This window comes from Ranitomeya imitator, chromosome 1 (assembly GCF_032444005.1).
Source record: "Ranitomeya imitator isolate aRanImi1 chromosome 1, aRanImi1.pri, whole genome shotgun sequence".
Classification (NCBI taxonomy): Eukaryota; Metazoa; Chordata; class Amphibia; order Anura; family Dendrobatidae; genus Ranitomeya; species Ranitomeya imitator.
This window is the reverse complement of record NC_091282.1, coordinates 586190703-586217792: the sequence shown is the minus strand read 5'-3', so window position 1 is coordinate 586217792 and position 27090 is coordinate 586190703.

Genomic DNA, 27090 nt, shown 5'->3' with positions numbered 1-27090 from the left:
GGGTATAGAGTGTATGGTATACAGTTTAGAGTGTAGAGTGTAGGGTATAGAGTGTAGGGTATAGAGTGTATGGTATAGAGTGTAGGGTATAGAGTGTAGAGTGTAGGGTATAGAGTGTAGGGTATAGAGTGTAGGGTATAGAGTGTATGGTATAGAGTGTAGGGTATAGAGTGTAGAGTGTAGGGTATAGAGTGTAGGGTATAGAGTGTAGGATATAGAGTGTATGGTATAGAGTGTAGGTTATAGAGGTAGAGTGTAGGGTATAGAGTGTAGGGTATAGAGTGTAGCGTATAGAGTGTAAGGTATAGATTGTAGGGTATAGAGTGTATAGCGTAGAGTATAGAGTGTAGGGTATAGAGTGTATGGTGTAGAGTGTAGGGTATAGAGTGTATAGTGTAGGGTATAGAGTGTAGGGTATAGAGTGTATAGTATAGAGTGTAGGGTATAGAGTGTAGGGTATTGAGTGTAGAGTGTGGGGTATAGAGTGTATGGTATAGAGTGAATGGTGTAGAGTGTATGGTATAGAGTGTAGGGTAAAGAGTGTATGGTATAGAGTGTAGGGTATAGAGTGTAGAGTGTAGGGTATAGAGTGTAGGGTATAGAGTGTAGGGTATAGAGTGTAGGTTATAGATTGTAGGGTATAGAGTGTAGAGTGTAGGGTATAGAGTGTAGGGTATAGAGTGTATGGTATAGAGTGTAGAGTGTAGGGTATAGAGTGTGTAGGGTATAGAGTGTAGGGTATAGAGTGTAGGGAATAGAGTGTAGAGTGTATGGTATAGAGTGTAGGGTATAGAGTGTAGAATGTAGGGTATAGAGTGTAGGGTATAGAGTGTAGGGTATAGAGTGTAGAGTGTAGGGATTAGAGTGTAGGGTATAGAGTGTAGGGTATAGAGTGTAGGGTATACTGTGTAGAGTGTAGGGTATAGAGTGTAAGGTATAGAGTGTAGGGTATAGAGTATAGAGTGTAGGGTATAGAGTGTAAAGTGTAGAGTGTAGGGTATAGAGTGTAGAGTGTAGGGTATAGAGTGTAGGGTATATAGTGTATGGAATAGAGTGTAGGGTATAGAGTGTAGAGTGTAGGGTATAGAGTGTAGGGTATAGAGTGTAGGGTGTAGGGTATAGAGTGTAGGGTATAGAGTGTAGGGTATAGAGTGTAGAGTGTAGGGTATAGAGTGTATGGTATAGAGTGTAGGGTGTAGAGTGTAGGGCATAGAGTGTAGAGTGTAGGATATAGAGTGTAGAGTGTAGGGTATAGAGTGTAGGGTATAGAGTGTAGAGTGTAGGGTATAGAAAGTAGGGTATAGAGTGTAAAGTGTATGGTATAGAGTGTAGGGGACAGAGTGTATGGTATAGAGTGTATGGTATAGAGTGTAGGGTAGAGAGTGTAGGGTATAGAGTGTAGAGTGTAGGGTATATAGTGTAGGGTGTAGAGTGTAGGGTATAGAGTGTAGGGTATAGAGTGTACAGTGTATGGTATAGACTGTAGGGGATAGAGTGTATGGTATAGAGTGTTTGGTATAGAGTGTATGGTATAGATTGTAGGGTATAGAGGGTAGGGTATAGAGTGTAGAGTGTAGGGTATAGAGTGTAGAGTGTAGGGTATAGAGTGTAGGGTATAGAGTGTAGGGTATAGAGTGTAGGGTGTAGAGTGTAGGGTATAGAGTGTAGGGTATAGGGTGTAGGGTATAGAGTGTAGGGTGTAGAGTGTAGGGTATAGAGTGTAGGGTATAGAGTGTAGGGTATAGAGTGTAGGGTATAGCGTGTAGGGTATAGAGTGTAGGGTATAGAGTGTAGGGTAAAGAGTGTAGGGTATAAAGTGTAGAGTGTAGGGTATAGAGTGTAGGGTATAGAGTGTAAAGTGTAGAGTGTAGGGTGTAGAGTGTAGAGTGTAGGGTATAGAGTGTAGGGTATAGAGGGTAGGGTATAGAGTGTATGGTGTAGAGTGTAGAGTGTAGGGTATAGAGTGTAGGGTATAGAGTGTAGGGTATAGAGTGTAGGGTATAGAGTGTAGGGTATAAAGTGTAGAGTGTAGGGTATAGAGTGTAGGGTATAGAGTGTAAAGTGTAGAGTGTAGGGTGTAGAGTGTAGAGTGTAGGGTATACAGTGGAGGGTATAGACTGTAGGGTATAGAGTGTAGGGTATAAAGTGTAGAGTGTAGGGTATAGCGTGTAGGGTATAGAGTGTAGGGTATAGAGTGTAGAGTGTAGGGTATAGAGTGTAGGGTATAGAGTGTAGGGTATAGAGTGTAGGGTATAGAGTGTAGGGTATAAAGTGTAGAGTGTAGGGTATAGAGTGTAGGGTATAGAGTGTAGGGTATAGAGTGTAGGGTATAAAGTGTAGAGTGTAGGGTATAGAGTGTAGGGTATAGAGTGTAGGGTATAGAGTGTAGAGTGTAGGGTATAGAGTGTAGGGTATAGAGTGTATGGTATAGAGTGTAGGGTATAGAGTGTAGGGTATACTGTGTAGAGTGTAGGGTATAGAGTGTAAGGTATAGAGTTTAGGGTATAGAGTGTAGGGTATAGAGTGTAAGCTATAAAGTGTAGGGTGTAGAGTGTAGGGTATAAGAGTGTAGGGTATAGAGTGTAGGGTATAGAGTGTAGGGTATAGAGTGTAGGGTATAGAGTGTAGAGTGTATGGTATAGAGTGTAGGGTATAGAGTGTAAGCTATAAAGTGTAGGGTGTAGAGTGTAGGGTATAGAGTGTAGGGTATAGAGTGTAGGGTATAGAGTGTAGGGTATAGAGTGTGAGGTATCGAGCGTAGGGTTTAGGGTATAGAGTGTAGGGTATAGAGTGTAAGGTATAAAGTGAAGGGTGTAGAGTGTAGGGGATAGAGTGTAGGGTATAGAGTGTAGGGTATAGAGGGTAGGGTATAGAGTGTATGGTGTAGAGTGTTGAGTGTAGGGTATAGAGTGTAGGGTATAGAGTGTAGGGTATAGAGTGTAGGGTATAGAGTGTAGGGTATAGAGTGTAGGGTATAGAGTGTAGAGTGTAGGGTATAGAGTGTAGAGTGTAGGGTATAAAGTGTAGGGCATAGAGTGTAGAGTGTAGAGTGTAGGGTATAGAGTGTAGAGTGTAGGGTATAGAGTGTATGGTATAGAGTGTAGAGTGTAGGGTATAAAGTGTAGAGCATAGAGTGTAGAGTGTAGAGTGTAGGGTATAGAGTGTAGAGTGTAGGGTATACAGTGTAGGGTATAGAGTGTAGGGTATAGAGTGTAGAGTATAGAGTGTAGAGTGTAGGGTATAGAGTGTACGGTATAGAGTGTATGGTATAGAGTGTATGGTATATAGTGTAGGGTATAGAGTGTTTGTTATAGAGTGTAGGGTATAGAGTGTAGTGTGTAGGGTATAGATTGTAGACTGCAGAGTGTAGGGTATAGAGTGCAAGGTATAGAGTGTAGTGTATAGAGTGTATGTTATAGAGTGTAGGGTATAGAGTGTAGAGTGTAGGATATAGAGTAGGGTATAGAGTGTAGGGTATAGATTGTAGGGTATAGAGTGTAGAGTGTAGTGTATAGAGTGTAGGGTATAGAATGTATGGTATAGAGTGTAGAGTGTAGGGTATAGACTGTAGGGTATAGAGTGTATGGTATAGAGTGTATGGTATAGAGTGTAGGGTATAGAGTGTAGAGTGTAGGGTATAGAGAGTAGGGTATAGAGTGTAGGGTATAGAGTGTAGGGTATAGAGTGTAGAGTGTAGGGTATCGGGTGTAAGGTATAGAGTGTATGTTATAGAGTGTAGAGTGTAGGGTATAGAGTGTATAGTGTAGGGTATTGAGTGTAGGGTATAGAGTGTATGGTATAGAGTGTAGGGAATAGAGTGTAGAGTGTAGGGTATAGAGTGTATGGTATAGAGTGTAGGGTATAGAGTGTAGAGTGTAGGGTATAGAGTGTAGGGTATAGAGTGTAGGGTATAGAGTGTAGGGTATAGAGTGTAGAGTGTAGGGTATAGAGTGTAGGGTATAGAGTGTAGGGTATAGAGTGTAGAGTGTAGGGATTAGAGTGTAGGGTACAGAGTGTAGGGTATAGAGTGTAGAATGTCCGGTATAGAGTGTAGGGTATAGAGTATAGAGTGTAGGGTATAGAGTGTAGGGTATAGAGTGTAAAGTGTAGAGTGTAGGGTATAGAGTGTAGAGTGTAGGGTATAGAGTGTAGGGTATAGAGTGTATGGAATAGAGTGTAGGGTATAGAGTGTAGAGTGTAAGGTATAGAGTGTAGGGTATAGAGCGTAGGGTATAGATTGTAGGGTATAGAGTGTAGGGTATAGAGTGTAGAGTGTAGGGTATAGAGTGTAGGGTATAGAGCGTAGGGTATAGAGTGTAGGGTATAGAGTGTAGGGTATAGAGTGTAGAGTGTAGGGTATAGAGTGTATGGTATAGAGTGTAGGGTGTAGAGTGTAGGGTATAGAGTGTATGGTATACAGTTTAGAGTGTAGAGTGTAGGGTATAGAGTGTAGGGTATAGAGTGTATGGTATAGAGTGTAGGGTATAGAGTGTAGAGTGTAGGGTATAGAGTGTAGGGTATAGAGTGTAGGGTATAGAGTGTATGGTATAGAGTGTAGTGTATAGAGTGTAGAGTGTAGGGTATAGAGTGTAGGGTATAGAGTGTAGGATATAGAGTGTATGGTATAGAGTGTAGGTTATAGAGTGTAGAGTGTAGGGTATAGAGTGTAGGGTATAGAGTGTAGGGTATAGAGTGTAGGGTATAGAGTGCAAGGTATAGATTGTAGGGTATAGAGTGTATAGCGTAGAGTATAGAGTGTAGGGTATAGAGTGTATGGTGTAGAGTGTAGGGTATAGAGTGTATAGTGTAGGGTATAGAGTGTAGGGTATAGAGTGTATAGTATAGAGTGTAGGGTATAGAGTGTAGGGTGTAGAATGTGGGGTATAGAGTGTATGGTATAGAGTGTATGGTATAGAGTGTATGCTGTAGAGTGTATGGTATAGAGTGTAGGGTATAGAGTGTATGGTATAGAGTGTAGGGAATAGAGTGTAGAGTGTAGGGTATAGAATGTATGGTATAGAGTGTAGGGTATAGAGTGTAGAGTGTAGGGTATAGAGTGTAGGGTATAGAGTGTAGGGTATAGAGTGTAGAGTGTAGGGTATAGAGTGTAGAGTGTAGGGATTAGAGTGTAGGGTACAGAGTGTGGGGTATAGAGTGTAGAATGTACAGTATAGAGTGTAGGGTATAGAGTATAGAGTGTAGGGTATAGAGTGTAGGGTATAGAGTGTAAAGTGTAGAGTGTAGGGTATAGAGTGTAGAGTGTAGGGTATAGAGTGTAGGGCATAGAGTGTATGGAATAGAGTGTAGGGTATAGAGTTTAGAGTGTAGGGTATAGAGTGTGAGGTATAGAGCGTAGGGTGTAGGGTATAGAGTGTAGGGTATAGAGTGTAAGGTATAAAGTGAAGGGTGTAGAGTGTAGGGGATAGATTGTAGGGTATAGAGTGTAGGGTATAGAGGGTAGGGTATAGAGTGTATGATGTAGAGTGTAGAGTGTAGGGTATATAGTGTAGGGTATAGAGTGTAGGGTATAGAGTGCATGGTATAGAGTGTAGGGTATAGAGTGTAAGGTATAAAGTGTAGGGTGTAGAGTGTAGGGTATAGAGTGTAGGGTATAGAGTGTAGGGTATAGAGTGTAGGGTATAGAGTGTAGGGTATAGAGTGTAGAGTGTCGGGTATAGAGTGTAAGGTATAGAGTGTAGGGTTTAGAGAGTAGGGTATAGAGTGTAGAGTGTAGGGTATAGAGTGTAGAGTGTAGGGTATAGAGTGTAGGGTATAGAGTGTAGAGTGTAGGGTATAGAGTGTAGGGTTTAGAGAGTAGGGTATAGAGTGCAGAGTGTGGGGTAGAGAGTGTAGAGTGTAGGGTATAGAGTGTAGGTTATAGAGTGTAGGGTATAGAGTGTAGGTTATAGAGTGTAAGGTATAGAGTGTAGAGTTTTGGGTGTAGAGTGTAGGGTATAGAGTGTATGTTATAGAGTGTAGGGTATAGAGTGCAGAGTGTAGGGTATAGTGTATAGGGTATAGAGTGTAGGGTATAGAGTGTATGGTATAGAGTGTAGGGTATAGAGTGTAGAGTGTAGGGTATAGAGTGTAGGGTATAGAGTGTAGGGTTTAGATTGTAGGGTATAGAGTGTAGAGTATAGGGTATAGAGTGTAGGGTATAGAGTGTATGTTATAGAGTGTAGAGTGTAGGGTATAGAGTGCATAGTGTAGGGTATAGAGTGTATGGTATAGAGTGTAGGGAATAGAGTGTAGAGTGTAGAGTATATAGTGTATGGTATAGAGTGTAGGGTATAGAGTGTAGAGTGTAGGGTATAGAGTGTAGGGTATAGAGTGTAGGATATAGAGTGTAGAGTGTAGGGTATAGAGTGTAGGGTATAGAGTGTAGGGTATAGAGTGTAGGATGTAGAGTGTAGGGTATAGAGTGCAAGGTATAGAGTGTAGTGTATAGAGTGTATGTTATAGAGTGTAGGGTATAGAGTGTAGAGTGTAGGGTATAGAGTAGGGTATAGAGTGTAGGGTATAGATTGTAGGGTATAGAGTGTAGAGTGTAGGGTATAGAGTGTAGGGTATAGAATGTATGGTATAGAGTGTAGAGTGTAGGGTATAGACTGTAGGGTATAGAGTGTATGGTATAGAGTGTATGGTATAGAGTGTAGGGTATAGAGTGTAGGGTATAGAGAGTAGGGTATAGAGAGTAGGGTATACAGTGTAGGGTATAGATTGTAGGGTATAGAATGTAGAGTGTAGGGTATAGGGTGTAAGGTATAGAGTGTATGTTATAGAGCGTAGAGTGTAGGGTATAGAGTGTATAGTGTAGGGTATTGAGTGTAGGGTATAGAGTGTATGGTATAGAGTGTAGGGAATAGAGTGTAGAGTGTAGGGTATGGAGTGTATGGTATAGAGTGCAGGGTATAGAGTGTAGAGTGTAGGGTATAGAGTGTAGGGTATAGAGTGTAGGGTATAGAGTGTAGGGTATAGAGTGTAGAGTGTAGGGTATAGAGTGTAGGGTATAGAGTGTAGGGTATAGAGTGTAGAGTGTAGGGATTAGAGTGTAGGGTATAGAGTGTAGGGTATAGAGTGTAGAATGTCCGGTATAGAGTGTAGGGTATAGAGTATAGAGTGTAGGGTATAGAGTGTAGGGTATAGAGTGTAAAGTGTAGAGTGTAGGGTATAGAGTGTAGAGTGTAGGGTATAGAGTGTAGGGTATAGAGTGTATGGAATAGAGTGTAGGGTATAGAGTGTAGAATGTAAGGTATAGAGTGTAGGGTATAGAGCGTAGGGTGTAGGGTATAGAGTGTAGGGTATAGAGTGTAGGGTATAGAGTGTAGAGTGTAGGGTATAGAGTGTATGGTATGGAGTGTAGGGTGTAGAGTGTTGGGTATAGAGTGTATGGTATACAGTTTAGAGTGTAGAGTGTAGGGTATAGAGTGTAGGGTATAGAGTGTATGGTATAGAGTGTAGTGTATAGAGTGTAGAGTGTAGGGTATAGAGTGTAGGGTATAGAGTGTAGGATATAGAGTGTATAGTGTAGGGTATAGAGTGTATGGTGTAGAGTGTAGGGTATAGAGTGTATAGTGTAGGGTATAGAGTGTAGGGTATAGAGTGTATAGTATAGAGTGTAGGGTTTAGAGTGTAGGGTATAGAGTGTAGAGTGTGGGGTATAGAGTGTATGGTATAGAGTGTATGGTATAGAGTGTATGGTGTAGAGTGTATGGTATAGAGTGTAGGGTATAGAGTGTATGGTATAGAGTGTAGGGTATAGAGTGTAGAGTGTAGGGTATAGAGTGTAGGGTATAGAGTGTAGGGTATAGAGTGTAGGGTAAAGATTGTAGGGTATAGAGTGTAGAGTGTAGGGTATAGAGTGTAGGGTATAGAGTGTATGGTATAGAGTGTAGAGTGTAGGGTATAGAGTGTATAGTGTAGGGTATAGAGTGTAGGGTATAGAGTGTATGGTATAGAGTGTAGGGAATAGATTGTAGAGTGTATGGTATAGAGTGTAGGGTATAGAGTGTAGAGTGTAGGGTATAGAGTGTAGGGTATAGAGTGTAGGGTGTAGAGTGTAGGGTATAGAGTGTAGGGTATAGAGTGTAGGGTATAGAGTGTAGAGTGTAGGGATTAGAGTGTAGGGTATAGAGTGTAGGGTATAGAGTGTAGAATGTACGGTATAGAGTGTAGGGTATAGAGTATAGAGTGTAGGGTATAGAGTGTAAAGTGTAGAGTGTAGGGTATAGAGTGTAGAGTGTAGGGTATAGAGTGTAGGGTATAGAGTGTATGGAATAGAGTGTAGGGTATAGAGTGTAGAGTGTAGGGTATAGAGTGTAGGGTATAGAGCGTAGGGTGTAGGGTATAGAGTGTAGGGTAAAGAGTGTAGGGTATAGAGTGTAGAGTGTAGGGTATAGAGTGTATAGTATAGAGTGTAGGGTGTAGAGTGTAGGGTATAGAGTGTAGAGTGTAGGGTATAGAGTGTAGAGTGTAGGGTATAGAGTGTAGGGTATAGAGTGTAGAGTGTAGGGTATAGAAAGTAGGGTATAGAGTTTAAAGTGTATGGTATAGAGTGTAGGGGACAGAGTGTATGGTATAGAGTGTATGGTATAGAGTGTAGGGTAGAGAGTGTAGGGTATAGAGTGTAGAGTGTAGGGTATATAGTGTAGGGTGTAGAGTGTAGGGTATAGAGTGTAGGGTATAGAGTGTAGAGTGTATGGTATAGAGTGTAGGGGATAGAGTGTATGGTATAGAGTGTATGGTATAGAGTGTATGGTATAGATTGTAGGGTATAGAGTGTAGGGTATAGAGTGTAGAGTGTAGGGTATAGAGTGTAGAGTGTAGGGTATATAGTGTAGGGTGTAGAGTGTAGGGTATAGAGTGTAGGGTATAGAGTGTAGAGTGTATGGTATAGAGTGTATGGTATAGAGTGTATGGTATAGATTGTAGGGTATAGAGTGTAGGGTATAGAGTGTAGACTGTAGGGTATAGAGTGTAGAGTGTAGGGTATATAGTGTAGGGTGTAGAGTGTAGGGTATAGAGTGTAGGGTATAGAGTGTAGAGTGTATGGTATAGAGTGTAGGGGATAGAGTGTATGGTGTAGAGTGTATGGTATAGAGTGTAGGGTATAGAGTGTATGGTATAGAGTGTAGGGTATAGAGTGTAGAGTGTAGGGTATAGAGTGTAGGGTATAGAGTGTAGGGTATAGAGTGTAGGGTAAAGATTGTAGGGTATAGAGTGTAGAGTGTAGGGTATAGAGTGTAGGGTATAGAGTGTATGGTATAGAGTGTAGAGTGTAGGGTATAGAGTGTATAGTGTAGGGTATAGAGTGTAGGGTATAGAGTGTATGGTATAGAGTGTAGGGAATAGATTGTAGAGTGTATGGTATAGAGTGTAGGGTATAGAGTGTAGAGTGTAGGGTATAGAGTGTAGGGTATAGAGTGTAGGGTATAGAGTGTAGGGTGTAGAGTGTAGGGTATAGAGTGTAGGGTATAGAGTGTAGGGTATAGAGTGTAGAGTGTAGGGATTAGAGTGTAGGGTATAGAGTGTAGGGTATAGAGTGTAGAATGTACGGTATAGAGTGTAGGGTATAGAGTATAGAGTGTAGGGTATAGAGTGTAAAGTGTAGAGTGTAGGGTATAGAGTGTAGAGTGTAGGGTATAGAGTGTAGGGTATAGAGTGTATGGAATAGAGTGTAGGGTATAGAGTGTAGAGTGTAGGGTATAGAGTGTAGGGTATAGAGCGTAGGGTGTAGGGTATAGAGTGTAGGGTAAAGAGTGTAGGGTATAGAGTGTAGAGTGTAGGGTATAGAGTGTATGGTATAGAGTGTAGGGTGTAGAGTGTAGGGTATAGAGTGTAGAGTGTAGGGTATAGAGTGTAGAGTGTAGGGTATAGAGTGTAGGGTATAGAGTGTAGAGTGTAGGGTATAGAAAGTAGGGTATAGAGTTTAAAGTGTATGGTATAGAGTGTAGGGGACAGAGTGTATGGTATAGAGTGTATGGTATAGAGTGTAGGGTAGAGAGTGTAGGGTATAGAGTGTAGAGTGTAGGGTATATAGTGTAGGGTGTAGAGTGTAGGGTATAGAGTGTAGGGTATAGAGTGTAGAGTGTATGGTATAGAGTGTAGGGGATAGAGTGTATGGTATAGAGTGTATGGTATAGAGTGTATGGTATAGATTGTAGGGTTTAGAGAGTAGGGTATAGAGTGCAGAGTGTGGGGTAGAGAGTGTAGAGTGTAGGGTATAGAGTGTAGGTTATAGAGTGTAGGGTATAGAGTGTAGGTTATAGAGTGTAAGGTATAGAGTGTAGAGTTTTGGGTGTAGAGTGTAGGGTATAGAGTGTATGTTATAGAGTGTAGGGTATAGAGTGCAGAGTGTAGGGTATAGTGTGTAGGGTATAGAGTGTAGGGTATAGAGTGTATGGTATAGAGTGTAGGGTATAGAGTGTAGAGTGTAGGGTATAGAGTGTAGGGTATAGAGTGTAGGGTTTAGATTGTAGGGTATAGAGTGTAGAGTATAGGGTATAGAGTGTAGGGTATAGAGTGTATGTTATAGAGTGTAGAGTGTAGGGTATAGAGTGCATAGTGTAGGGTATAGAGTGTATGGTATAGAGTGTAGGGAATAGAGTGTAGAGTGTAGAGTATATAGTGTATGGTATAGAGTGTAGGGTATAGAGTGTAGAGTGTAGGGTATAGAGTGTAGGGTATAGAGTGTAGGATATAGAGTGTAGAGTGTAGGGTATAGAGTGTAGGGTATAGAGTGTAGGGTATAGAGTGTAGGATGTAGAGTGTAGGGTATAGAGTGCAAGGTATAGAGTGTAGTGTATAGAGTGTATGTTATAGAGTGTAGGGTATAGAGTGTAGAGTGTAGGGTATAGAGTAGGGTATAGAGTGTAGGGTATAGATTGTAGGGTATAGAGTGTAGAGTGTAGGGTATAGAGTGTAGGGTATAGAATGTATGGTATAGAGTGTAGAGTGTAGGGTATAGACTGTAGGGTATAGAGTGTATGGTATAGAGTGTATGGTATAGAGTGTAGGGTATAGAGTGTAGGGTATAGAGAGTAGGGTATAGAGAGTAGGGTATACAGTGTAGGGTATAGATTGTAGGGTATAGAATGTAGAGTGTAGGGTATAGGGTGTAAGGTATAGAGTGAATGTTACAGAGCGTAGAGTGTAGGGTATAGAGTGTATAGTGTAGGGTATTGAGTGTAGGGTATAGAGTGTATGGTATAGAGTGTAGGGAATAGAGTGTAGAGTGTAGGGTATGGAGTGTATGGTATAGAGTGCAGGGTATAGAGTGTAGAGTGTAGGGTATAGAGTGTAGGGTATAGAGTGTAGGGTATAGAGTGTATGGTATAGAGTGTAGAGTGTAGGGTATAGAGTGTAGGGTATAGAGTGTAGGGTATAGAGTGTAGAGTGTAGGGATTAGAGTGTAGGGTATAGAGTGTAGGGTATAGAGTGTAGAATGTCCGGTATAGAGTGTAGGGTATAGAGTATAGAGTGTAGGGTATAGAGTGTAGGGTATAGAGTGTAAAGTGTAGAGTGTAGGGTATAGAGTGTAGAGTGTAGGGTATAGAGTGTAGGGTATAGAGTGTATGGAATAGAGTGTAGGGTATAGAGTGTAGAATGTAAGGTATAGAGTGTAGGGTATAGAGCGTAGGGTGTAGGGTATAGAGTGTAGGGTATAGAGTGTAGGGTATAGAGTGTAGAGTGTAGGGTATAGAGTGTATGGTATGGAGTGTAGGGTGTAGAGTGTTGGGTATAGAGTGTATGGTATACAGTTTAGAGTGTAGAGTGTAGGGTATAGAGTGTAGGGTATAGAGTGTATGGTATAGAGTGTAGTGTATAGAGTGTAGAGTGTAGGGTATAGAGTGTAGGGTATAGAGTGTAGGATATAGAGTGTATAGTGTAGGGTATAGAGTGTATGGTGTAGAGTGTAGGGTATAGAGTGTATAGTGTAGGGTATAGAGTGTAGGGTATAGAGTGTATAGTATAGAGTGTAGGGTTTAGAGTGTAGGGTATAGAGTGTAGAGTGTGGGGTATAGAGTGTATGGTATAGAGTGTATGGTATAGAGTGTATGGTGTAGAGTGTATGGTATAGAGTGTAGGGTATAGAGTGTATGGTATAGAGTGTAGGGTATAGAGTGTAGAGTGTAGGGTATAGAGTGTAGGGTATAGAGTGTAGGGTATAGAGTGAAGGGTAAAGATTGTAGGGTATAGAGTGTAGAGTGTAGGGTATAGAGTGTAGGGTATAGAGTGTATGGTATAGAGTGTAGAGTGTAGGGTATAGAGTGTATAGTGTAGGGTATAGAGTGTAGGGTATAGAGTGTATGGTATAGAGTGTAGGGAATAGATTGTAGAGTGTATGGTATAGAGTGTAGGGTATAGAGTGTAGAGTGTAGGGTATAGAGTGTAGGGTATAGAGTGTAGGGTGTAGAGTGTAGGGTATAGAGTGTAGGGTATAGAGTGTAGGGTATAGAGTGTAGAGTGTAGGGATTAGAGTGTAGGGTATAGAGTGTAGGGTATAGAGTGTAGAATGTACGGTAAAGAGTGTAGGGTATAGAGTATAGAGTGTAGGGTATAGAGTGTAAAGTGTAGAGTGTAGGGTATAGAGTGTAGAGTGTAGGGTATAGAGTGTAGGGTATAGAGTGTATGGAATAGAGTGTAGGGTATAGAGTGTAGAGTGTAGGGTATAGAGTGTAGGGTATAGAGCGTAGGGTGTAGGGTATAGAGTGTAGGGTAAAGAGTGTAGGGTATAGAGTGTAGAGTGTAGGGTATAGAGTGTATAGTATAGAGTGTAGGGTGTAGAGTGTAGGGTATAGAGTGTAGAGTGTAGGGTATAGAGTGTAGAGTGTAGGGTATAGAGTGTAGGGTATAGAGTGTAGAGTGTAGGGTATAGAAAGTAGGGTATAGAGTTTAAAGTGTATGGTATAGAGTGTAGGGGACAGAGTGTATGGTATAGAGTGTATGGTATAGAGTGTAGGGTAGAGAGTGTAGGGTATAGAGTGTAGAGTGTAGGGTATATAGTGTAGGGTGTAGAGTGTAGGGTATAGAGTGTAGGGTATAGAGTGTAGAGTGTATGGTATAGAGTGTAGGGGATAGAGTGTATGGTATAGAGTGTATGGTATAGAGTGTATGGTATAGATTGTAGGGTATAGAGTGTAGGGTATAGAGTGTAGAGTGTAGGGTATAGAGTGTAGAGTGTAGGGTATATAGTGTAGGGTGTAGAGTGTAGGGTATAGAGTGTAGGGTATAGAGTGTAGAGTGTATGGTATAGAGTGTATGGTATAGAGTGTATGGTATAGATTGTAGGGTATAGAGTGTAGGGTATAGAGTGTAGAGTGTAGGGTATAGAGTGTAGAGTGTAGGGTATATAGTGTAGGGTGTAGAGTGTAGGGTATAGAGTGTAGGGTATAGAGTGTAGAGTGTATGGTATAGAGTGTAGGGGATAGAGTGTATGGTGTAGAGTGTATGGTATAGAGTGTAGGGTATAGAGTGTATGGTATAGAGTGTAGGGTATAGAGTGTAGAGTGTAGGGTATAGAGTGTAGGGTATAGAGTGTAGGGTATAGAGTGTAGGGTAAAGATTGTAGGGTATAGAGTGTAGAGTGTAGGGTATAGAGTGTAGGGTATAGAGTGTATGGTATAGAGTGTAGAGTGTAGGGTATAGAGTGTATAGTGTAGGGTATAGAGTGTAGGGTATAGAGTGTATGGTATAGAGTGTAGGGAATAGATTGTAGAGTGTATGGTATAGAGTGTAGGGTATAGAGTGTAGAGTGTAGGGTATAGAGTGTAGGGTATAGAGTGTAGGGTATAGAGTGTAGGGTGTAGAGTGTAGGGTATAGAGTGTAGGGTATAGAGTGTAGGGTATAGAGTGTAGAGTGTAGGGATTAGAGTGTAGGGTATAGAGTGTAGGGTATAGAGTGTAGAATGTACGGTATAGAGTGTAGGGTATAGAGTATAGAGTGTAGGGTATAGAGTGTAAAGTGTAGAGTGTAGGGTATAGAGTGTAGAGTGTAGGGTATAGAGTGTAGGGTATAGAGTGTATGGAATAGAGTGTAGGGTATAGAGTGTAGAGTGTAGGGTATAGAGTGTAGGGTATAGAGCGTAGGGTGTAGGGTATAGAGTGTAGGGTAAAGAGTGTAGGGTATAGAGTGTAGAGTGTAGGGTATAGAGTGTATGGTATAGAGTGTAGGGTGTAGAGTGTAGGGTATAGAGTGTAGAGTGTAGGGTATAGAGTGTAGAGTGTAGGGTATAGAGTGTAGGGTATAGAGTGTAGAGTGTAGGGTATAGAAAGTAGGGTATAGAGTTTAAAGTGTATGGTATAGAGTGTTGGGGACAGAGTGTATGGTATAGAGTGTATGGTATAGAGTGTAGGGTAGAGAGTGTAGGGTATAGAGTGTAGAGTGTAGGGTATATAGTGTAGGGTGTAGAGTGTAGGGTATAGAGTGTAGGGTATAGAGTGTAGAGTGTATGGTATAGAGTGTAGGGGATAGAGTGTATGGTATAGAGTGTATGGTATAGAGTGTATGGTATAGATTGTAGGGTATAGAGTGTAGGGTATAGAGTGTAGAGTGTAGGGTATAGAGTGTAGAGTGTAGGGTATAGAGTGTAGGGTATAGAGTGTAGGGTATAGAGTGTAGGGTGTAGAGTGTAGGGTATAGAGTGTAGGGTATAGGTTGTAGGGTATAGAGTGTAGGGTGTAGAGTGTAGGGTATAGAGTGTAGGGTATAGAGTGTAGGGTATAGAGTGTAGGGTATAGCGTGTAGGGTATAGAGTGTAGGGTATAGAGTGTAGGGTATAGAGTGTAGGGTATAAAGTGTAGAGTGTAGGGTATAGAGTGTAGGGTATAGAGTGTAAAGTGTAGAGTGTAGGGTGTAGAGTGTAGGGTATAGAGTGGAGGGTATAGAGTGTAGGGTATAGAATGTAGGGTATAAAGTGTAGAGTGTAGGGTATAGAGTGTAGGGTATAGAGTGTAGGTTATAGAGTGTAGAGTGTAGGGTATAGAATGTAGGGTATAGAGTGTAGGGTATAGAGTGTAGGGTTTAGAGTGTAGGGTATAAAGTGTAGAGTGTAGGGTATAGAGTGTAGGGTATAGAGTGTAGGGTATAGAGTGTAGGGTATAGAGTGTAGAGTGTAGGGTATAGAGTGTAGGGTATAGAGTGTAGGGTATAGAGTGTAGGGTATAGAGTGTAGGGTATAAAGTGTAGAGTGTAGGGTATAGAGTGTAGGGTATAGAGTGTAGGGTATAGAGTGTAGAGTGTAGGGTATAGAGTGTAGGGTATAGAGTGTATGGTATAGAGTGTAGGGTATAGAGTGTAGAGTGTAGGGTATAGAGTGTAGGGTATACTGTGTAGAGTGTAGGGTATAGAGTGTAAGGTATAGAGGGTAGAGTGTAGGGTATAGAGTGTAGAGTGTAGGGTATAGAGTGTAGGGTATAGAGTGTAGAGTGTAGGGTATAGAAAGTAGGGTATAGAGTTTAAAGTGTATGGTATAGAGTGTAGGAGACAGAGTGTATGGTATAGAGTGTATGGTATAGAGTGTAGGGTAGAGAGTGTAGGGTAGAGAGTGTATGGTATAGAGTGTAGGGTGTAGAGTGTAGGGTATAGAGTGTAGAGTGTAGGGTATAGAGTGTAGAGTGTAGGGTATAGAGTGTAGGGTATAGAGTGTAGAGTGTAGGGTATAGAAAGTAGGGTATAGAGTTTAAAGTGTATGGTATAGAGTGTAGGAGACAGAGTGTATGGTATAGAGTGTATGGTATAGAGTGAAGGGTAGAGAGTGTAGGGTATAGAGTGTAGAGTGTAGGGTATATAATGTAGGGTGTAGAGTGTAGGGTATAGAGTGTAGGGTATAGAGTGTAGAGTGTATGGTATAGAGTGTAGGGGATAGAGTGTATGGTATAGAGTGTATGGTATAGAGTGTATGGTATAGATTGTAGGGTATAGAGTGTAGGGTATAGAGTGTAGAGTGTAGGGTATAGAGTGTAGAGTGTAGGGTATAGAGTGTAGGGTATAGAGTGTAGGGTATAGAGTGTAGGGTGTAGAGTGTAGGGTATAAAGTGTAGGGTATAGGGTGTAGGGTATAGAGTGTAGGGTGTAGAGTGTAGGGTATAGAGTGTAGGGTATAGAGTGTAGGGTATAGAGTGTAGGGTATAGCGTGTAGGGTATAGAGTGTAGGGTATAGAGTGTAGGGTATAGAGTGTAGGGTATAAAGTGTAGAGTGTAGGGTATAGAGTGTAGGGTATAGAGTGTAGAGTGTAGGGTATAGAGTGTAGGGTATAGAGTGTAGAGTGTAGTGTATAGAAAGTAGGGTATAGAGTTTAAAGTGTATGGTATAGAGTGTAGGGGACAGAGTGTATGGTATAGAGTGTATGGTATAGAGTGTAGGGTAGAGAGTGTAGGGTATAGAGTGTAGGGTATATAGTGTAGGGTGTAGAGTGTAGGGTATAGAGTGTAGGGTATAGAGTGTAGAGTGTATGGTATAGAGTGTAGGGGATAGAGTGTATGGTATAGAGTGTATGGTATAGATTGTAGGGTATAGAGTGTAGGATATAGAGTGTAGATTGTAGGGTATAGAGTGTAGAGTGTAGGGTATAGAGTGTAGGGTATAGAGTGTAGGGTATAGAGTGTAGGGTGTAGAGTGTAGGGTATAGAGTGTAGGGTATAGGGTGTAGGGTATAGAGTGTAGGGTGTAGAGTGTAGGGTATAGAGTGTAGGGTATAGAGTGTAGGGTATAGAGTGTAGGGTATAGCGTGTAGGGTATAGAGTGTAGGGTATAGAGTGTAGGGTATAGAGTGTAGGGTATAAAGTGTAGAGTGTAGGGTATAGAGTGTAGGGTATAGAGTGTAAAGTGTAGAGTGTAGGGTGTAGAGTGTAGAGTGTAGGGTATAGAGTGGAGGGTATAGAGTGTAGGGTATAGATTGTAGGGTATAAAGTGTAGAGTGTAGGGTATAGAGTGTAGGGCATAGAGTGTAGGTTATAGAGTGTAGAGTGTAGGGTATAGAGTGTAGGGTATAGAGTGTAGGGTATAGAGTGTAGGGTATAGAGTGTAGGGTATAAAGTGTAGAGTGTAGGGTATAGAGTGTAGGGTATAGAGTGTAGGGTATAGAGTGTAGGGTATAGAGTGTAGGGTATAGAGTGTAGGGTATAGAGTGTAGGGTATAGAGTGTAGGGTATAGAGTGTAGGGTATAAAGTGTAGAGTGTAGGGTATAGAGTGTAGGGTATAGAGTGTAGGGTATAGAGTGTAGAGTGTAGGGTATAGAGTGTAGGGTATAGAGTGTATGGTATAGAGTGTAGGGTATAGAGTGTAGAGTGTAGGGTATAGAGTGTAGGGTATACTGTGTAGAGTGTAGGGTATAGAGTGTAAGGTATAGAGGGTAGGGTATAGAGTGTATGTTGTAGAGTGTAGGGTATAGAGTGTAGGGTATAGAGTGTAGGGTATAGAGTGTATGGTAGAGAGTGTAGGGTGTAGAGTGTAGGGTATAGAGTGTAGAGTGTAGGGTATAGAGTGTAGAGTGTAGGGTATAGAGTGTAGGTTATAGAGTGTAGAGTGTAGGGTATAGAAAGTAGGGTATAGAGTTTAAAGTGTATGGTATAGAGTGTAGGGGACAGAGTGTATGGTATAGAGTGTATGGTATAGAGTGTAGGGTAGAGAGTGTAGGGTATAGAGTGTAGAGTGTAGGGTATATAGTGTAGGGTTTGGAGTGTAGGGTATAGAGTGTAGGGTATAGAGTGTAGAGTGTATGGTATAGAGTGTAGGGGATAGAGTGTATGGTATAGAGTGTATGGTATAGATTGTAGGGTATAGAGTGTAGGGTATAGAGTGTAGAGTGTAGGGTATAGAGTGTAGAGTGTAGGGTATAGAGTGTAGGGTATAGAGTGTAGGGTATAGAGTGTAGGGTGTAGAGTGTAGGGTATAGAGTGTAGGGTGTAGGGTATAGAGTGTAGGGTGTAGAGTGTAGGGTATAGAGTGTAGGGTATAGAGTGTAGGGTATAGAGTGTAGGGTATAGAGTGTAGGGTATAGAGTGTAGGGTATAAAGTGTAGAGTGTAGGGTATAGAGTGTAGGGTATAGAGTGTAATGTGTAGAGTGTAGGGTGTAGAGTGTAGAGTGTAGGGTATAGAGTGGAGGGTATAGAGTGTAGGGTATAGAATGTAGGGTATAAAGTGTAGAGTGTAGGGTATAGAGTGTAGGGTATAGAGTGTAGGTTATAGAGTGTAGAGTGTAGGGTATAGAGTGTTGGGTATATAGTGTAGGGTATAGAGTGTAGGGTATAGAGTGTAGGGTATAGAGTGTAGGGTATAAAGTGTAGAGTGTAGGGTATAGAGTGTAGGGTATAGAGTGTAGGGTATAGCGTGTAGGGTATAGAGTGTAGGGTATAGAGTGTAGAGTGTAGGGTATAGAGTGTAGGGTATAGAGTGCAGGGTATAGAGTGTAGGGTATAGAGTGTAGGGTATAAAGTGTAGAGTGTAGGGTATAGAGTGTAGGGTATAGAGTGTAGGGTATAGAGTGTAGAGTGTAGGGTATAGAGTGTAGGGTATAGAGTGTATGGTATAGAGTGTAGGGTATAGAGTGTAGAGTGTAGGGTATAGAGTGTAGGGTATACTGTGTAGAGTGTAGGGTATAGAGTGTAAGGTATAGAGGGTAGGGTATAGAGTGTATGTTGTAGAGTGTAGGGTATAGAGTGTAGGGTATAGAGTGTAGGGTATAGAGTGTATGGTATAGAGTTTAGGGTATAGAGTGTAGGGTATAGAGTGTAAGCTATAAAGTGTAGCGTGTATAGTGTAGGGTATAGAGTGTAGGGTATAGAGTGTTGGGTATAGAGTGTAGGGTATAGAGTGTAGGGTATACAGTGTAGAGTGTAGGTTATAGAGTGTAGGGTATAAAATGTAAGCTATAAAGTGTAGGGTGTAGAGTGTAGGGTATAGAGTGTAGGGTATAGAGTGTAGGGTATAGAGTGTATGGAATAGAGTGTAGGGTATAGAGTGTAGAGTGTAGGGTATAGAGTGTAGGGTATAGAGCGTAGGGTGTAGGGTATAGAGTGTAGCGTATAGAGTGTAGGGTATAGAGTGTATGGTATACAGTTTAGAGTGTAGAGTGTAGGGTATAGAGTGTAGGGTATAGAGTGTATGGTATAGAGTGTAGGGTATAGAGTGTAGAGTGTAGGGTATAGAGTGTATGGTATAGAGTGTAGGGTATAGAGTGTAGAGTGTAGGGTATAGAGTGTAGGGTATAGAGTGTAGGATATAGAGTGTATGGTATAGAGTGTAGGTTATAGAGTGTAGAGTGTAGGGTATAGAGTGTAGGGTATAGAGTGTAGGGTATAGAGTGTAAGGTATAGATTGTAGGGTATAGAGTGTATAGCGTAGAGTATAGAGTGTAGGGTATAGAGTGTATGGTGTAGAGTGTAGGGTATAGAGTGTATAGTGTAGGGTAATGAGTGTAGGGTATAGAGTGTATAGTATAGAGTGTAGGGTATAGAGTGTAGGGTATAGAGTGTAGAGTGTGGGGTATAGAGTGTATGGTATAGAGTGTATGGTGTAGAGTGTATGGTATAGAGTGTAGGGTATAGAGTGTATGGTATAGAGTGTAGGGTATAGAGTGTAGAGTGTAGGGTATAGAGTGTAGGGTATAGAGTGTAGGTTATAGAGTGTAGGGTATAGATTGTAGGGTAAAGAGTGTAGAGTGTAGGGTATAGAGTGTAGGGTATAGAGTGTATGGTATAGAGTGTAGGGTATAGAGTGTAGGGTGTAGAGTGTAAAGTATAGAGTGTAGGGTATAGAGTGTAGGGTATAGAGTGTAGAGTGTAGGGATTAGAGTGTAGGGTATAGAGTGTAGGGTATAGAGTGTAGGGTATAGAGTGTATGTTGTAGAGTGTAGGGTATAGAGTGTAGGGTATAGAGTGTAGGGTATAGAGTGTATGGTAGAGAGTGTAGGGTGTAGAGTGTAGGGTATAGAGTGTAGAGTGTAGGGTATAGAGTGTAGAGTGTAGGGTATAGAGTGTAGGTTATAGAGTGTAGAGTGTAGGGTATAGAAAGTAGGGTATAGAGTTTAAAGTGTATGGTATAGAGTGTAGGGGACAGAGTGTATGGTATAGAGTGTATGGTATAGAGTGTAGGGTAGAGAGTGTAGGGTATAGAGTGTAGAGTGTAGGGTATATAGTGTAGGGTGTAGAGTGTAGGGTATAGAGTGTAGGGTATAGAGTGTAGAGTGTATGGTATAGAGTGTAGGGGATAGAGTGTATGGTATAGAGTGTATGGTATAGAGTGTATGGTATAGATTGTAGGGTATAGAGTGTAGGGTATAGAGTGTAGAGTGTAGGGTATAGAGTGTAGAGTGTAGGGTATAGAGTGTAGGGTATAGAGTGTAGGGTATAGAGTGTAGGGTGTAGAGTGTAGGGTATAGAGTGTAGGGTGTAGGGTATAGAGTGTAGGGTATAGAGTGTAATGTGTAGAGTGTAGGGTGTAGAGTGTAGAGTGTAGGGTATAGAGTGGAGGGTATAGAGTGTAGGGTATAGAATGTAGGGTATAAAGTGTAGAGTGTAGGGTATAGAGTGTAGGGTATAGAGTGTAGGTTATAGAGTGTAGAGTGTAGGGTATAGAGTGTTGGGTATATAGTGTAGGGTATAGAGTGTAGGGTATAGAGTGTAGGGTATAGAGTGTAGGGTATAAAGTGTAGAGTGTAGGGTATAGAGTGTAGGGTATAGAGTGTAGGGTATAGCGTGTAGGGTATAGAGTGTAGGGTATAGAGTGTAGAGTGTAGGGTATAGAGTGTAGGGTATAGAGTGCAGGGTATAGAGTGTAGGGTATAGAGTGTAGGGTATAAAGTGTAGAGTGTAGGGTATAGAGTGTAGGGTATAGAGTGTATGGTATAGAGTGTAGGGTATAGAGTGTAGAGTGTAGGGTATAGAGTGTAGGGTATACTGTGTAGAGTGTAGGGTATAGAGTGTAAGGTATAGAGGGTAGGGTATAGAGTGTATGTTGTAGAGTGTAGGGTATAGAGTGTAGGGTATAGAGTGTAGGGTATAGAGTGTATGGTATAGAGTTTAGGGTATAGAGTGTAGGGTATAGAGTGTAAGCTATAAAGTGTAGCGTGTATAGTGTAGGGTATAGAGTGTAGGGTATAGAGTGTTGGGTATAGAGTGTAGGGTATAGAGTGTAGGGTATACAGTGTAGAGTGTAGGTTATAGAGTGTAGGGTATAAAATGTAAGCTATAAAGTGTAGGGTGTAGAGTGTAGGGTATAGAGTGTAGGGTATAGAGTGTAGGGTATAGAGTGTATGGAATAGAGTGTAGGGTATAGAGTGTAGAGTGTAGGGTATAGAGTGTAGGGTATAGAGCGTAGGGTGTAGGGTATAGAGTGTAGCGTATAGAGTGTAGGGTATAGAGTGTATGGTAAACAGTTTAGAGTGTAGAGTGTAGGGTATAGAGTGTAGGGTATAGAGTGTATGGTATAGAGTGTAGGGTATAGAGTGTAGAGTGTAGGGTATAGAGTGTAGGGTATAGAGTGTAGGATATAGAGTGTATGGTATAGAGTGTAGGTTATAGAGTGTAGAGTGTAGGGTATAGAGTGTAGGGTATAGAGTGTAGGGTATAGAGTGTAAGGTATAGATTGTAGGGTATAGAGTGTATAGCGTAGAGTATAGAGTGTAGGGTATAGAGTGTATGGTGTAGAGTGTAGGGTATAGAGTGTATAGTGTAGGGTAATGAGTGTAGGGTATAGAGTGTATAGTATAGATTGTAGGGTATAGAGTGTAGGGTATAGAGTGTAGAGTGTGGGGTATAGAGTGTATGGTATAGAGTGTATGGTGTAGAGTGTATGGCATAGAGTGTAGGGTATAGAGTGTATGGTATAGAGTGTAGGGTATAGAGTGTAGAGTGTAGGGTATAGAGTGTAGGGTATAGAGTGTAGGTTATAGAGTGTAGGGTATAGATTGTAGGGTAAAGAGTGTAGAGTGTAGGGTATAGAGTGTAGGGTATAGAGTGTATGGTATAGAGTGTAGGGTATAGAGTGTAGGGTGTAGAGTGTAAAGTATAGAGTGTAGGGTATAGAGTGTAGGGTATAGAGTGTAGAGTGTAGGGATTAGAGTGTAGGGTATAGAGTGTAGGGTATAGAGTGTAGAATGTAGGGTATAGAGTGTAGGGTATAGAGTGTTGGGTATAGAGTGTAGGGTATAGAGTGTAGGGTATACAGTGTAGAGTGTAGGGTATAGAGTGTAGGGTATAAAATGTAAGCTATAAAGTGTAGGGTGTAGAGTGTAGGGTATAGAGTGTAGGGTATAGAGTGTAGGGTATAGAGTGTATGGAATAGAGTGTAGGGTATAGAGTGTAGAGTGTAGGGTATAGAGTGTAGGGTATAGAGCGTAGGGTGTAGGGTATAGAGTGTAGCGTATAGAGTGTAGGGTGTAGAGTGTAGGGTATAGAGTGTATGGTATACAGTTAAAGTGTAGAGTGTAGGGTATAGAGTGTAGGGTATAGACTGTATGGTATAGAGTGTAGGGTATAGAGTGTAGAGTGTAGGGTATAGAATGTAGGGTATAGAGTGTAGGGTATAGAGTGTATGGTATAGAGTGTAGGGTATAGAGTGTAGAGTGTAGGGTATAGAGTGTAGGGTATAGAGTGTAGGATATAGAGTGTATGGTATAGAGTGTAGGTTATAGAGTGTAGAGTGTAGGGTATAGAGTGTAGGGTATAGAGTGTAGGGTATAGAGTGTAAGGTATAGATTGTAGGGTATAGAGTGTATAGCGTATAGTATAGAGTGTAGGGTATAGAGTGTATGGTGTAGAGTGTAGGGTATAGAGTGTATAGTGTAGGGTATAGAGTGTAGGGTATAGAGTGTATAGTATAGAGTGTAGGGTATAGAGTGTAGGGTATAGAGTGTAGAGTGTGGGGTATAGAGTGTATGGTATAGAGTGTATGGTGTAGAGTGTATGGTATAGAGTGTAGGGTATAGAGTGTATGGTATAGAGTGTAGGGTATAGAGTGTAGAGTGTAGGGTATAGAGTGTAGGGTATAGAGTGTAGGTTATAGAGTGTAGGGTATAGATTGTAGGGTAAAGATTGTAGAGTGTAGGGTATAGAGTGTATGGTATAGAGTGTAGGGTATAGAGTGTATGGTGTAGAGTGTAAAGTATAGAGTGTAGGGTATAGAGTGTAGGGTATAGAGTGTAGAGTGTAGGGATTAGAGTGTAGGGTATAGAGTGTAGGGTATAGAGTGTAGAATGTAGGGTATAGAGTGTAGGGTATAGAGTGTAGGGTATAGAGTGTAGGGTGTAGAGTGTAGGGTATAGAGTGTAGGGTATAGAGTGTAGGGTATAGAGTGTAGAGTGTAGGGATTAGAGTGTAGGGTATAGAGTGTAGGGTATAGAGTATAGAGTGTAGGGTATAGAGTGTAAAGTGTAGAGTATAGAGTGTAGGGTATAGAGTGTATGGAATAGAGTGTAGGGTATAGAGTGTAGAGTGTAGGGTATAGAGTGTAGGGTATAGAGTGTAGGGTGTAGGGTATAGAGTGTAGGGTATAGAGTGTAGGGTATAGAGTGTAGAGTGTAGGGTATAGAGTGTATCTTATAGAGTGTAGGGTGTAGAGTGTAGGGCATAGAGTGTAGAGTGTAGGGTATAGAGTGTAGAGTGTAGGGTATAGAGTGTAGGGTATAGAGTGTAGAGTGTAGGGTATAGAAAGTAGGGTATAGAGTGTAAAGTGTATGGTATAGAGTGTAGGGGACAGAGTGTATGGTATAGAGTGTATGGTATAGAGTGTAGGGTAGAGAGTGTAGGGTATAGAGTGTAGGGTATATAGTGTAGGGTGTAGAGTGTAGGGTATAGAGTGTAGGGTATAGAGTGTAGAGTGTATGGTATAGACTGTAGGGGATAGAGTGTATGGTATAGAGTGTTTGGTATAGAGTGTATGGTATAGATTGTAGGGTATAGAGTGTAGGGTATAGAGTGTAGAGTGTAGGGTATAGAGTGTAGAGTGTAGGGTATAGAGTGTAGGGTATAGAGTGTAGGGTATAGAGTGTAGGGTGTAGAGTGTAGGGTATAGAGTGTAGGGTATAGGGTGTAGAGTATAGAGTGTAGGGTATAGAGTGTAGGGTATAGAGTGTAGGGTATAGAGAGTAGGGTATAGCGTGTAGGGTATAGAGTGTAGGGTATAGAGTGTAGGGTATAGAGTGTAGGGTATAAAGTGTAGAGTGTAGGGTATAGAGTGTAGGGTATAGAGTGTAAAGTGTAGAGTGTAGGGTGTAGAGTGTAGAGTGTAGGGTATACAGTGGAGGGTATAGAGTGTAGGGTATAGAGTGTAGGGTATAAAGTGTAGAGTGTAGGGTATAGCGTGTAGGGTATAGAGTGTAGGGTATAGAGTGTAGAGTGTAGGGTATAGAGTGTAGGGTATAGAGTGTAGGGTATAAAGTGTAGGGTATAGAGTGTAGGGTATAAAGTGTAGAGTGTAGGGTATAGAGTGTAGGGTATAGAGTGTAGGGTATAGAGTGTAGGGTATAGAGTGTAGAGTGTAGAATATAGAGTGTAGGGAATAGAGTGTAGTGTATAGAGTGTAGGGTATAGAGTGTAGGGTACAGAGTGTAGGGTATAAAGTGTAGAGTGTAGGGTATAGAGTGTAGGGTATAGAGTGTAGGGTATAGAGTGTAGAGTGTAGGGTATAGAGTGTAGGTTATAGAGTGTATGGTATAGAGTGTAGGGTATAGAGTGTAGAGTGTAGGGTATAGAGTGTAGGGTATACTGTGTAGAGTGTAGGGTATAGAGTGTAAGGTATAGAGTTTAGGGTATAGAGTGTAGGGTATAGAGTGTAAGCTATAAAGTGTAGGGTGTAGAGTGTAGGGTATAGAGTGTAGGGTATAGAGTGTAGGGTATAGAGTGTAGGGTATAGAGTGTAGGGTATAGAGTGTAGAGTGTATGGTATAGAGTGTAGGGTATAGAGTGTAAGCTATAAAGTGTAGGGTGTAGAGTGTAGGGTATAGAGTGTAGGGTATAGAGTGTAGGGTATAGAGTGTAGGGTATAGAGTGTGAGGTATAGAGCGTAGGGTTTAGGGTATAGAGTGTAGGGTATAGAGTGTAAGGTATAAAGTGAAGGGTGTAGAGTGTAGGGGATAGAGTGTAGGGTATAGAGTGTAGGGTATAGAGGGTAGGGTATAGAGTGTATGGTGTAGAGTGTAGAGTGTAGGGTATAGAGTGTAGGGTATAGAGTGTAGGGTATAGAGTGTAGGGTATAGAGTGTAGGGTATAGAGTGTAGGGTATGGAGTGTAGAGTGTAGGGTATAGAGTGTAGAGTGTAGGGTATAAAGTGTAGGGCATAGAGTGTAGAGTGTAGAGTGTAGGGTATAGAGTGTAGAGTGTAGGGTATACAGTGTAGGGTATAGAGTGAAGGGTATAGAGTGTATGGTATAGAGTGTAGAGTGTAGGGTATAAAGTGTAGAGCATAGAGTGTAGAGTGTAGAGTGTAGGGTATAGAGTGTAGAGTGTAGGGTATACAGTGTAGGGTATAGAGTGTAGGGTATAGAGTGTAGAGCATAGAGTGTAGAGTGTAGGGTATAGAGTGTACGGTATAGAGTGTATGGTATAGAGTGTATGGTATATAGTGTAGGGTATAGAGTGTTTGTTATAGAGTGTAGGGTATAGAGTGTAGTGTGTAGGGTATAGATTGTAGACTGCAGAGTGTAGGGTATAGAGTGCAAGGTATAGAGTGTAGTGTATAGAGTGTATGTTATAGAGTGTAGGGTATAGAGTGTAGGATTTAGAGTAGGGTATAGAGTGTAGGGTATAGATTGTAGGGTATAGAGTGTAGAGTGTAGTGTATAGAGTGTAGGGTATAGAATGTATGGTATAGAGTGTAGAGTGTAGGGTATAGACTGTAGGGTATAGAGTGTATGGTATAGAGTGTATGGTATAGAGTGTAGGGTATAGAGTGTAGAGTGTAGGGTATAGAGAGTAGGGTATAGAGTGTAGGGTATAGAGTGTAGGGTATAGAGTGTAGAGTGTAGGGTATAGGGTGTAAGGTATAGAGTGTATGTTATAGAGTGTAGAGTGTAGGGTATAGAGTGTATAGTGTAGGGTATTGAGTGTAGGGTATAGAGTGTATGGTATAGAGTGTAGGGAATAGAGTGTAGAGTGTAGGGTATAGAGTGTATGGTATAGAGTGTAGGGTATAGAGTGTAGAGTGTAGGGTATATAGTGTAGGGTATAGAGTGTAGGGTATAGAGTGTAGGGTATAGAGTGTAGAGTGTAGGGTATAGAGTGTAGGGTATAGAGTGTAGGGTATAGAGTGTAGAGTGTAGGGATTAGAGTGTAGGGTACAGAGTGTAGGGTATAGAGTGTAGAATGTCCGGTATAGAGTGTAGGGTATAGAGTATAGAGTGTAGGGTATAGAGTGTAGGGTATAGAGTGTAAAGTGTAGAGTGTAGGGTATAGAGTGTAGAGTGTAGGGTATAGAGTGTAGGGTATAGAGTGTATGGAATAGAGTGTAGGGTATAGAGTGTAGAGTGTAAGGTTTAGAGTGTAGGGTATAGAGCGTAGGGTATAGAGTGTAGGGTATAGAGTGTAGGGTATAGAGTGTAGAGTGTAGGGTATAGAGTGTAGGGTATAGAGCGTAGGGTATAGAGTGTAGGGTATAGAGTGTAGGGTATAGAGTGTAGAGTGTAGGGTATAGAGTGTATGGTATAGAGTGTAGGGTGTAGAGTGTAGGGTATAGAGTGTATGGTATACAGTTTAGAGTGTAGAGTGTAGGGTATAGAGTGTAGGGTATAGAGTGTATGGTATAGAGTGTAGGGTATAGAGTGTAGAGTGTAGGGTATAGAGTGTAGGGTATAGAGTGTAGGGTATAGAGTGTATGGTATAGAGTATAGTAACATAGTAACATAGTAACATAGTTAGTAAGGCCGAAAAAAGACATTTGTCCATCCAGTTCAGCCTATATTCCATCATAATAAATACCCAGATCTACGTCCTTCTACAGAACCTAATAATTGTATGATACAATATTGTTCTGCTCCAGGAAGACATCCAGGCCTCTCTTGAACCCCTCGACTGAGTTTGCCATCACCACCTCCTCAGGCAAGCAATTCCAGATTCTCACTGCCCTAACAGTAAAGAATCCTCTTCTATGTTGGT